At 41.6% G+C, this 12668-nt stretch overlaps 1 protein-coding gene across 3 annotated transcripts in view; it reads left to right on the plus strand.

The window, feature by feature from the left end:
* The first annotated feature begins 207 nt into the window (after positions 1-207).
* nap1l4b (nucleosome assembly protein 1-like 4b) overlaps positions 208-12668 on the plus strand; it is a 101676-nt gene continuing 89215 nt past the window's right edge. Inside the window, exon 1 of one of the 3 annotated variants that reach the window (XM_078548971.1) lies at positions 208-330. The gene's annotated coding sequence lies outside the window, so the exon portion shown is untranslated. Of the gene's footprint in view, positions 337-12668 lie in introns of all 3 variants that reach the window. The other 2 variants (XM_078548973.1, XM_078548972.1) reach the window with 2 other exon arrangements.

Consider the following 12668-nt stretch of genomic DNA (forward strand, 5'->3'; position numbering starts at 1 on the left):
AAGAGAATAACATGCATTTATATAGAATGGGACGTTTCACACCTTCGAGCCAAACCATTGACTAGAACTGAACTATTATGTGGATCGCAGCGTCTCTTCGAGAGCTCTATTTTTAGCCGGTAAATTAAAATACGTTTCCCTTTAAGAGCTCACAAGCCCAGTACCCAGCCGAGGCTCGGTTTCTAATTGGCGGCTTCCGTGCGCTCTGACGTCAACGCGGGAATCGCGCTGGGCGGCGGCCAATGGGAAGCGGCCTCTTTGGTGTCCGCCATTAGCGCGCGGAGGTGACTGAGAGGCGGCCGTGCCAGAGCAACCGTTGCGGTGGTGCAGGTACAGGTGAAGGAGAAGGAGATAGGAGATAGGGTCAGGCGCGAGGGGAGGGACGGGAGAGTCAACAAGGTGCCGGGGGGCGGGGTGGGGTTGAGGATGAAGGGTGGCCGTGTTACGGAGACGGACAGGGTGACATGTGGAGGGGCCCTGGGGCTTCGGGCCTCCCCTCGCACACCAGCTCCGAGTTGCGTGTTGCGCTGGATTTGAGGCTTTTTAGTTCAGTGGCCGCACTGCAATGTTTACTGTGCAGGTTTCTTCAAGTAAAATTAAGCCACTGTTAAATGGAAGCCTGCCCAGGATCTGGGGGTCTCGCTCATTTTGAAGGCTTTTACCACAATTTTAAAAAGTTCACTAGTGGGCTACTGCTTCACTTCCTTCAGTAGTTCGCCGCTTGGTAATTTGATTATTTAAATGTCTTTAAAAATGGAAAATTAGCTTCTTTATGACTTATCTAATTTTGTTCAGATTCAAGTGTGAATTTGGTCAGCTGCTGAGAATGCATCAAGGGTTGGTGGGCAGCACGAATGTCCAGCATCGGTTTTGTGATGTAGTTTATTTTGACTGAGTTACTTTGGCCATTTCTGAAATATGTAATATTCATCTGAAATGCAGTAGGTCCTCGCTTTCTGTTTAAAAATGAGGTGATATTTAGGTCCCTTTGATATTCTAATCTGTCACCCTTTTTATCATTCCATTTAAATAGAAAAATGAATATGATATATCAAAGCCTAGCTATTAATATTAGTTTGGTTCGGAGTAGTGGTGTGTCACCTCGTGGTTTCAGATTCCAAGGTGTACCACGTGTACTACATGAACACAATACAAGGCTCAGTTCACTGAGGGGATCTTACAATGTAGGAAGTGGCAGGAATTAAAATGAGGCTGAGTTAGGTTGTTCAGGTTGATGAAATAGATTCTATTGCACTATTTGAAGCTGAATAGGAAATTTGAGCTAATCATCTTTCCTCAACCCTTATCACCAAAGTACACCAACTTCATTTCTAAAGTTTCACTGACCAGGGTGTTGTGTGTTTGTTGGCTGCTGCGTTTGCATACATTAGAGACCACACTTCAAAAGTAATGAATTGATTGAAGTGCTTCTAAATGTTCTTGGGATATATAATTGCTATACAAATGCAAACTATTTATCAATTTCTCCAGACTTGCCAAAGGACCTCACAACCAATGAATTAATTTTGAAATGTATTCAACAACTTGATGGCTAAAGATGATCAGTTAATGTACCTTGGTGACTTTTGGGGTGAAAATGAATACTAAGACATAATGTAATGGTGTGAAAAATGGCACCTTGGACAAACCTCTCTCCCTTCCCCAATTACTGTGCTAAAGATGTCGAACTAGATTATGTGCATAAGTCCTGGAGTGGGTCTTGAAACTGCTATCTTCTGTCTCATGTGTGTCTACCTGTTTCTGTTTGAGTAATTATCTCAACAGATTTGCATTGGTGTGGTTTTAAAGTTTATATTTTTTAAAAATCCCATTACAAAACACAATACTGATAAATGCATTTAAATTAAAACCTGCCTTTACTTTCACCTATTTTCTCTCTTCCCAAAATATTGACTCTACTTTGACAACAGTCATCATCTAATAGTTTGCTGGAGTGAGTTTCAATTCTAAGTGGGCTTTGGTATAACTCTGGTAGATGGGTCAAGCACAGGGCCCATAACCATGTCATACTCTTCTGTTGTGCGCACTTTCAACAGGGGCCCATAGAAAACAATTATGAGTGGGGAAAACTGACCCTGCACCAGAATTGTTGCTATTCTGGTGACGTGGTGCTTTTGGGCCTCTCTCTATGAAAATGAACACCGCAAACAGAAAAAATAGTGCAAAAAAATAAACTGTGTACTAACAACTTACTCCCCTCTTAACCTGCCCCCTTAAAGTGTAAGGAGTTCGTGGGCTTGCATAAAATTTACGATATAGAAACAAGCCATTCAGCCCAACCAGTCCGTGCTGATGTTTATGTTCCACTTGAGCCTCCTCCATCTATTCTCATCTAAACCTATTATTGTAACTATCTATTCCCTTCTCATGTGCTTGTCTAGTTTCCTTAAATACATCTGTACTATTCACTTCAATCACACCCTGTGGTAGTGAGTTCCATTTTCTTACCACTCTTGGGTGAAGAAGTTTCTTCTGAATTCCCGGTGGATTTCATGGTGACTTGACTTTGCGTCTAGTTATACTCTTCCCTACGAGAGGCAACGTTCTCTCTGTATCCACTCTTAGCAAAACCTTTCATAATTTTAAAGACCTCGCAGGTGACCTGTCGGCATTTCTTTCAAGAGAGGAGAGACCCACCCTGCCAACCCTTTCCTGAAATGTATACCAATGCATTTCTGTTATCAGCCATGTCAACCTTTTGTGCAACCTCTCCAGTGCCACTTTTCCTTAAATGGTGGGCCTCGAAGATTGGTAATCTGATCAGCCATCCCTGCTGCTTTTTGCTCCCTCTCTTTGCCCAATAAGCCAAACCTCTCCGCAGTGTGCTCCCTGATTGACCAGCAAACATTAATGGAGCTTTATAGTCTTTCTCATCTCCCCTCATGCTGTCTTGAAACATGTCTATGCCACTTTCTGGTCTTTGACTCCCTTCCCAGCAAGTTGCTAACCATCCATCTCTCTTCCCTGAGCTGCCTCCACAAGCTAACTGATATTATCCCTCTCATTGTCCCATTCCCTCCTCACAACTGTTGTCGCCAACCCCTCAAATAAACTCACCTTCAAACCTCCAAACTTGCAAATAACTGTCCCATATCCAATTTTTAAAAATATCTTTCTTTCTAAATATCTGCCCATTTTCTTCTCAACTCCCTGTTTAAAGCTCTGATTAGGATTCTGTTTCAAGTGAAACTTGGCATTTCATAGACACATTACACGTCAAAGTTATAAAAATAATTATTAGGTTTTGGAGCTGATGACAACGGAATAATGCAATCTGTTTAAATCTCGCTTTTTAAAAATTTCAGCAGGATTTTAAACACACATTCAGTAACTTTGAGTCTGAACATGTGGCCTGTCAGTTGGAGAGGTCAGGAATATACTGCAGTTTCCTGTACTATTTCTCAGGCATGCATCACTGGTTAAAAGGGTGAATTGTTCTGTTGGAGGTCAGCTATCCTAGATATACAAGATCAAGTTCTGGTTCATCGGAAGCACGTGCTGCCTATGAAAGCTGACTTTTGCACTGCTGACAAGAAGTGTTGGGCATGGAGAGGGAGAACCGGAATCATAATACGCCATGTGACTTTCTCTGTGTAATCATTACAATTGACATTACTTTCCTGAGTGAGTTTTGAGGGTTGTGTTTCCAGCTCTGAAAAATTAGGTCTGCCACGATCTTGCCCAGGAATTATTTGGTCACAGTGTGCCGAATGAGAATTTTTTTCCTTCCCTCTTTTAAAAGCATGCAGTCATGTTGAGCTTGATTGCCAGGCTTCAGTTGACCCCAGTACCTCATCTAAGTGGCAATTCTTAACATATGAACCTGTTGGAGACTAAATTGGTGAGTGTCCTTGCAAGTCCCAACACTCACTTGAGGTTTACAGCAAAGTTTTTAGATAGCATCTTGAACAACAGACAGCCCCAAGGCAGTTTTAGAAATGAATACTAACCAAGCCATGAAAGCTTAGATTACGAAGGAAGACCAAAAAATTTTGTTAAACGCTGGATTTCTAATGGTGGGCAGAGAGGTTTAGGGAGTTCTAAAAGATAGAGCCACAGGAGAGGATCCAAAGCTGGAAGAGCTTGTGAAGACAAGATGGCGTAATGCTGTGAGGATTTAAGAAACATAGAAGAGCATGAGTAGGTCATTAGGCTCTTTGAGCCTGCTCCGCCATTCAATATGATAATTCTCTATCTCAACACCGTACTCTCACACTCTCCCCATACCCCTTGACGCCTATAGAGCCCAGAAATCTATCTATTTCCTCCTTAAATATTTTCAGTGACTTGGCCTCTATAGCCTTCTGTGATAGAGAATTCCATAGGTTCACCACCCTCTGAGTGAATAGGTTCCTCCTCATCTCAGTCCTAAATGGTCTACCCTGTACCCTGAGATTGCGACCCCTTGTTCTAGACCCCCAGCCAAAGGAAACATCATCCCTGCATCCAGCCTTCATCGCTGTCAATTTTGAGGGTTTCAATAAGATCCCCTCTCATTCTTATAAACTCCAGTGAATACAGGCCTAGTCTGCCCAATCTCTCCTTATACGACAATCTTGCCATCCTAGGAATCAGCCTGGTGAACCTTCGCTGCACTCCCTCTATGGCAAGTATATCCTTTCTTAGATAAGGAGAAAGCTGCATGCAATACTCCAGGTGTGGTCTCACCAAGGCCCTGTATAACTGCAGTAAGACATCCTTGCCCTCTCGCAGTGAAGGCCAACGCACCATTTGCCATCTTGACTGCTTGCTGCATTTGCATGCTTGCTTTCAGTGACTGGTGTATGAGGACACCCAGGTCCCTTTGTACGTCAACATTTCCCAATTTATCACCATTTAAATAATACTCTGCCGTTCTGTTTTTCCTACCAAAGTGGGTAACCACACTTTTCCACGTTATACTGCATCGGCCATGTATTTGCCCACTCACTCAACCTGTCTAAATCGCCTTGAAGCCTCTTAACACCCTCCTCCTCCGCTCACATTCCCACCCAGTTTTGTGTCGTCAGCAAATTTGGAAATATTACATTTGGTTCACTCATCCAAATCATTGATATATATTGTGAATAGGTGGGGCCCAAGCACTGATTCCTGCGGTACCCCACTAGTCACTGCCCACCACTCTGAAAAGGACCCATATCTTCCTACTACCTGTTTGCTGTCTGCTAAACAATTCTCAATCCATGCCAATATATTACCCCCAATCCCATGTGCCTTAATTTTGCACACTAACGTCTTATGTGGGACTTCATCAAAAGCTTTCTGAAAATCCAAATGCGCTGCATCCACTGGTTCTCTCTTATCTATTCTGCTAGTTATGTCCTCAAACTCCAGTAGGTTTGCCAAACATGATTTCCCTGTCATAAATCCATGTTGACTTTGTCTAATCCCATTGATATTTTCTGACTGCCCTGTTAAACATCCTTTATAATAGACTCTAGCATTTTCCCTACCACTCATCTTAGGCTAACTGGTCTGTGATTCACTGTTTTCTCCCTCCCTTTTTTCAATTGTGGGGTTAAATTTGCCACCCTCCAATCTTGCCAGGACTGTTCCAGAATCTACAGAATTTTGGAAGATGACAACCAACGCATCCACTATTTCCAATTCCACCTCCTTTAGTACCCTGGGATGTAGATTATCAGGCCCTGAGGATTTATCGGCTTTCACTCCCATTAATTTCTCCACTATTGTTTTAGTAATACTAATTTCCTTCAATTCCTTCTCACTAGACCCTTGGGTTCCCTAGTATTTCTGGGAAGTTACTTGTGTCGTCTTCCTTGAAGACAGAACTAAAGTAGTTGAATTGCTCTGCCATTTCCTTGTTCTCTATTATAAATTCTCCTGTTTCGGACTGTAAGGGACCAGCATTTGTCTTCACTAATCTTTTTCTTTTTACATACTTATAGAAGCTTTTACAGTCTGCTTTTATGTTGCTTGCAACCTTGCTCTCATACTCTATTTTTCCCCTCTTAATCAATCTCTTGGTCCTCCTTTGCTGAATTCCAAACTGCTCCCAATCCTCAGGCTTGCTACTTTTTCTAGCAACTTTATATTACTCCTCTTTGGTTCTAATACTATCCTTAATTTCTTTTGTTAGCCATGGTTGTGCCGCTTTTCCTGCTGTGTTTTTGCACCAGAAAGGAATATATAACTGTTGCAATGCATACATTCGTTGCTTAAATATTAGCCATTGCCTATCTGCCATCATGACTTTTAATGAAGTTCCCCAATCTATCTTAGCCAACTCACGCCTCATTCCTTCATAGTTTCCTTTAAGATTTAGGACCCTAGTTTCAGATCGAACTACTTCACTTTCCATCCTAATGAAGAATTCTTTCACGTTATGGTCACTGTTCTTTAAAGGACCCTGCACAGCAAGATCATTAATTAACCACTTTCCATTGTACAATACCAAATCTAGGATAGCCTGTCCCCTAGTCGGTTCCTCGACATACTGGTCTAAAAAAATCATCTTGTGCACACTTCAGGAATTCATCTGCCACAGTATTATTGCTCATTTGCCTAGTCTATATGTAGATTAAAGTCACCCATGATCCCTGTAGCACTCTTGTTACATGCATCTCTTAATTTCATGTTTCATGCCGTCCCCTACCTTATTACTACTGTTATATAGAGAACTCCCACTAATGTTTTCCACCCCTTGTTGCTTCTTAGCTCCACCCAGACTGGCTCCCAATCTAGATTTTCTGAGCCAATAGTCTCACTATTGCACTGATTTCATCCTTAACTAACAGCACCATGCCACCTCCTTTTCCATTTTGACTGTCCGTCCTAAATATCGACTACCCTTGGATATTCAGTTCCCAGCCTTGGTCACCCTGCAGCCATGTCTCCATAATCACAATCATATCATACCCGTTTACATCTATCTGTGCTGTTATTTCTTCTACCTTATTGTGAATGCTCCATGCATTCAGATACAGTACCTTTAGACTTTTATTTTTAACATTTTTACACAATTTTTGGATCATGGCCCTATTTGATGCTAGCCCTTGTTTCCCCTGCTTTCACTTTTACTTTCTACTTTTCTGTCTTTCATTCCTATCTGTTTCCCTTTCTTGTGTCTCCCTGCTCAGATTCCCACCCCCTGCCAATCTAGTTTAAACCCTCCTCCACAGTACTAGCAAATACCCCTGCTAAGATATTGGTCCTACTGGGCTGCAACCTGGTTCCATCTTCCCTGGAATCGGCCCCAATGCCTCAAGAATCTAAATCCCTCCCTCTTACACCATCTCTCCAGCCACGCATTAATCTGGTCTATTCTCTTATTCCTGATCTTGCTATCCTGAGATTATTACCTTTTGAGGTCTTGCTTTTTAATTTATTTCCTAGCTCCCTATATTCTGCTTTCAGGACCTCATCCCTCTTTTTACCTATGTTGTTGGTATTGATATGGACCACAGCCTCTGGCTGTTCACCCTCCCCATTCAGAATGTCCTGCAGCTGCTCAGTGACATCCTTCACCCTGGCACCAGGGAGGAACATGCCTTCCTGGTGTTGTGGCTGCAGAAACGCCTATCTGTTCCTCTTGTGATAGAATTCCCTATCACTATTGCTCCCCACTCTTCCCACCCCTTGTGCAGCTGAGCCACTTGTGGTGCCACAGACTTGGCTCTTGCTGCATTCCCCTGAGAAATCATCTCCCCCAGAAGTATCCAAAATGGAAAATCTGTTGGAGAGGGAGATGGACACAGGGGACTCCTCCACAACCTGCCTTGTGCTTTTACTCTGTCTGGTGGTCACCCATTCCCTTTTTCCCATTTTAAATTAAATATATTGGAGGAAAGAGAGCCAAAGTAGATCATTGCAGGACAAAATGCCAGAACTTTAGACAAGTTTATTTTGGAGTTTAAGGAGCAAGAGAAGGAATGGTGACCAAGAAGGATATAGGAGAAATTGTCTCTAGGGGTCGCAGATGCAGGGAGAAGGAGTCAAACGAAGATAGGTTTGCAGAGGCGGAAATAAGTGTTTAAGATGGGAGGGAAATGAGGTTGAAGCATAGCTGTGGGTGGGATGGGCAGGCTAAGATTTTTGCATGGTCTAATTCCGTCTGTTTGAGCAAAGCTAATGGATACAACGCTAAGAAAGCAAATTTAATGGTCCTAAGTGGATGGCTTTTTTTTAAACTTGATCAATTAAAGCAGACAAGCTGTCTTGACAGCAGGGGTGAATGCGGCACAAGAGAAGTGTTGTGGAGCTGGTTGTCATCAGTATGTGTTGGGAAACTGACCATGGGACTGCAAATTATACCATGGACCCCAAGGATAGATCTGTGAAAGATTCCGGAGGTGATGGGGGAGGAGAAGCCATACCGGGCATACATTGGCTACGTTTAGGTAGGAACATAAATAGGAGCAGGCCCCTCAAGCCTGTTTCACCAAGCAGTAATATCATGGCTGAACTTCTATATCAAAAATTTCTTGCACGATCCTCGCATCCCTTGTTTCCCTTGATGGCCAAAAATCTACTGATCTCAGTCTTGATTGTCTTCCTTTTTTAGGCAGCCCCATAGGATTGAAGCTGCTTCTACAGGGTTCTGAGATGGCTGCTAAGTCCAATTCATGATCTGTAGATTCTGCAACCTGTAGGGTTGGGCATATGGATTGTTTGGAGGTTTGTGCACTCCCTCCGACATCTCAATTTCACCTCTGCACATTCCCTGTGAAGTCTCCTGATGTGTTCAGTGCCTTCCCAAAAGAGTCTTTTCCATTTTGGTCAGTCACAAGCCAGAGTCGGCGGGTATGTTTGACCTCTTCAGGAATTCTTTGAGGACATCCCTAAAGCATTTTTGCTGTCCTGGGAATCTCCTGCTGAGTTCCAAGTAGAGTAGTTGCTTCGGAAATAAAAACAAAGCGCTTGAAAAACTCAGCAGGTCTGGCAGCATCTTTGTAGAGAGGAAAAGAGTGAACATTTAGAGTCCAACCTGTCTCTTTGTTACCTCCATTACTCCTTCGGTGAGATCATCTCTCCTTTCTAGCTCCAGAGAGTATCATCCCAGTTTACTCAGCCTCTCATCTTATCCAAGAAACTAATCTAATGAACCTTTGCTGTGCTGCCTTCAAGGCAAGCATGTCTCTCTCTAGATATGGAGACCAAAACTGCACAGTACTACAGTCCCACAAAAGCCCTATACAATTGTAGCAGGACTTCTGATTCTTGTACTGCAATCCCCCTGTAGTCCTACAGTTTTCTGTCCATTAACCAATCCCCAACCAATTCTAATTTTACCCCCAATGCCATGAACTATTCCTGTGTATTAATCTCCTGTGGCATCCTATCGAATGCCTTCTGCAATCCAAATATACCCTACATCCACTGTATCCCCTTTACTCTGCTAGTTAACCTTTCAAAAGAAACTGCAGTAGATTTATCAAACATGATTTCCCTTTCAAAACACTGTTGACCCTGCTTAATTGAATTGTGATGTTCAAATTGTCACATGAATAATAGAGTCTAGCATTTTTCCACCAGCTGATGTCAGGCTAACTGGCCTATAGTTCCCTGTTTTCTCTCTCCTTCCTTGGTATAGTGGGGTTACACTTGCTACCTTTCAATCCATGGGAGCAGTTATAGAATTTAAGGAATTCTGGAAGATCAATACCAAATACCAAAGGGATGTAGATAGTGGAACCAGTTAAGAACAGTCACAAGATTCTTGGCAATGGAGAATAGAGGATGAAGTGGAAAATTGCATCCAACATTACTTATGGTTAAGGAAGGCCAGAATTGTCAAGTCATCACAGTCACAGGGCATGTTATTTATAACATTGTGCAGAGCAGTCTTGATACCACAAGAACATTGGAACCGCACCAAATGGATTTTAGGTGTTTTGAATCAGATGGACCACCAAACCCAGTGATAACACATTTAATAAACAGAAGAAAGGGAGATTAGAGTTGCAGAGGATGAATGGGATGACTAAAACCAAAGTCAAAAATGCTATCCTCGTTGATTGTGACCATTGTGCAATATCCTTCCTTATTGACCTCCCTACAACCTTCGATACGATCAATCACATCTTCTTCCAACACCAATCCTTTTATTGTCCACATCTGCAGTCTCATGGTCAGTTTCCCAACATGGAAGCTGGAAAGACTGAAAATGTATCCTTGCTTGGTTCCACTCTTTTGCATCCCATATAGCCAGAGCATTTCAGAAATGGCTTCTCTTTGCAGTGCCATTGGTTTCAGAATCCTCCTAGGCTCTATTCCCAGCTGCCAGCTGCTTCCTGGTGAGACCGCCTGCAAACGTGGGGTAAGCTTCAATATGTACGCTGATGATACTCAGTTCTATCTGTCCACCGTGTCTGTTGATCCTCCACTGGCACTTTGGATATCACGCAAGAGAACCAGAACAGTTTTTGCATAAGTCATAATTGTTTCCATTTAAACATTGGAAAGACTCAAGCCATTATAGTCAGCTTCCACCACAAACTCTGTACACTTGATAGTGATTTCACTACCACCTCCACCGACCGTCTCAGGCTGGGAAAGTCTGTTTGCAACTGTCAGTGTCTTATTTGCTTCAAAGCTGTATTTCCAATCCCATATTTCCTTCATCAAATATTGCCAATTTCCATCTCTGCAACACTGTGTACCTCTGGCCCAACTTCAGCCCATCTGCTCCTGACCGCCTCCTCCATATCTTTGGTACCCCCAGAAGACTTTTTCAGTGCTTTCCTGATCAGCCTCTCACCTACCCTCCATAAGCTTCAGCTTATGCAAAATCCTGTTGTCCACACCCTGTTCTGCTCAAACCTGGGACAGTTAGCGCCTCCAGTTTAAAATTTGCATCTTCATGCCTAAATCCCTCCATGGACTTCCCCTTACCTATCTATAATTTCCCCCATTCTCTATAACTACCTCCAGCCCTCGGAACCCTATATTCTTTTGAAGGCTGCCTTCTCCATCACCTTGTTTATAAAGTAAATATTAAACTAGTTTTTACAAATGGCTTAATTTTAATTTTTTTTTTCAGTGAACAGCTTAGAAGATCTCTGCGGTTAAGATTATTAATGGTTGACCATATCTGTTGTAGTGCCAGACGAGTGTTGCAGTCTTTATTCAACTTCCCTGAAACACAAAATTTTAAACTTCCTTTCTTTTCTCCCCTATCAATTTGGTAGGAATGTTCAGTAAAAGATTTAAAGTGACATAGATATTTCAAGTTTAATGTTGATTATACAAGCCTGGAAGTATGTGATTTGCAACCTTCAGTATTCCCTCAGAGCTGTTGGTTATGACAGGTCTAGGCCAGAAATGCTTCCTATGCTAGATGCTGCTCAGGAGACAGCTGGTTTTCAATATGCAACACTGGAGTTACATTGCCCCTTGTATACGTAAAGTAAAATTTCACTTCCTTTAATGCTTCTTATGGGTCAGCAGTAGAAAGTGGCCTGTAACTCCCATCATTGTTGTGACCAGAATGGACTTCTGGATGTTACCATTTTAATCAGTTATTACTTATTTATTCTGCACTGCTCTGAGCTAGAAAAGTCCTTGTTTTTTCTTATTTGTCCAAGGGGTGATGATCCCATCTCACTCCTCCCTTATGCTTAATATCCTCTGTTTATTTCCTACTTATTTTAAAATCTTCATGCATGTGTGGAACTCTGTTTACATGCAAGTTGTTCGCTTGATTATAACCATTAATAACCTGTGAATATCCAGTACTACTACTTTTATTCCTCTCTCTAGTTCTTTTGCTGAATGTTAATGTGAGTAAAAGAAATGAAGCAGAAAGGAAACTCAAAGATCTATGAAACTTTAAAGGCATGAAACACCAAGAGATAGCAGCAATATGTGGAACTATGCTATTGAATTCATGGTGTCGGTGTATACCACTGGAAGTGATTCAAGAGAATGTTCAACAATTGCACCAACATATAAAACAGTATTAAATTTTGAGGCAAAAGAAATAGAACAAAAATTGAGAGTAGGAATCAGGAGATTTTTTTTTGTCTTATCTCAGTTTACAGAGGACATCTGGTAGCCATTGTAAAATGAGCAGAAAAGCATTTTCAAACAAAACTAAGATAATCATATAGATAAAAAATGTCCACAGTCTGGTTACTCCACAGTGGTAGACAAACCAGAAGATTATATGAACAAACTATGAGCTTCACTTAGTCAGCAGAGGAGGAACTTTTAAGTGGTAAATTATCAAATGTACTTTAATAGTACCAAAAAACAGAAATGGTCAGTTGTAATCACTTATGTACAGTAACATTTAAATATATTTCTGACTCTACACAATAGTGGCTGCAGTTGTTGAAAAAATGAATAAATATAAATTCCTGGAGGCTTTGAACTTATTTGCACATTAATGTATTGGTATTGATTTTATTTTTAAAAATGCAAATTACATTTGTTTACACTATCTGTTGTTGCAAGTATGTATCTGCCTATCCAACCTGGGAGAGGGAAGTTATGTTAAATGTTAGAGCTTTTCTCTGTCCCTGATCATAATTTCTGTTTGGGACATAAGTGTTGTGTCAAGACATATTCCTTAGAAAGTGAATTAAGTATTGTAGAAGAACAAATAGATCTTGGAGTACTGATACATAAACCACTAAAAGCAACAAGGTGTAGCACAAGATTGATAAAATCATACAGAGTGCAAA

This window comes from Cetorhinus maximus, chromosome 9 (genome assembly GCF_964194155.1).
Source record: "Cetorhinus maximus chromosome 9, sCetMax3.hap1.1, whole genome shotgun sequence".
NCBI lineage: Eukaryota > Metazoa > Chordata > Chondrichthyes > Lamniformes > Cetorhinidae > Cetorhinus > Cetorhinus maximus.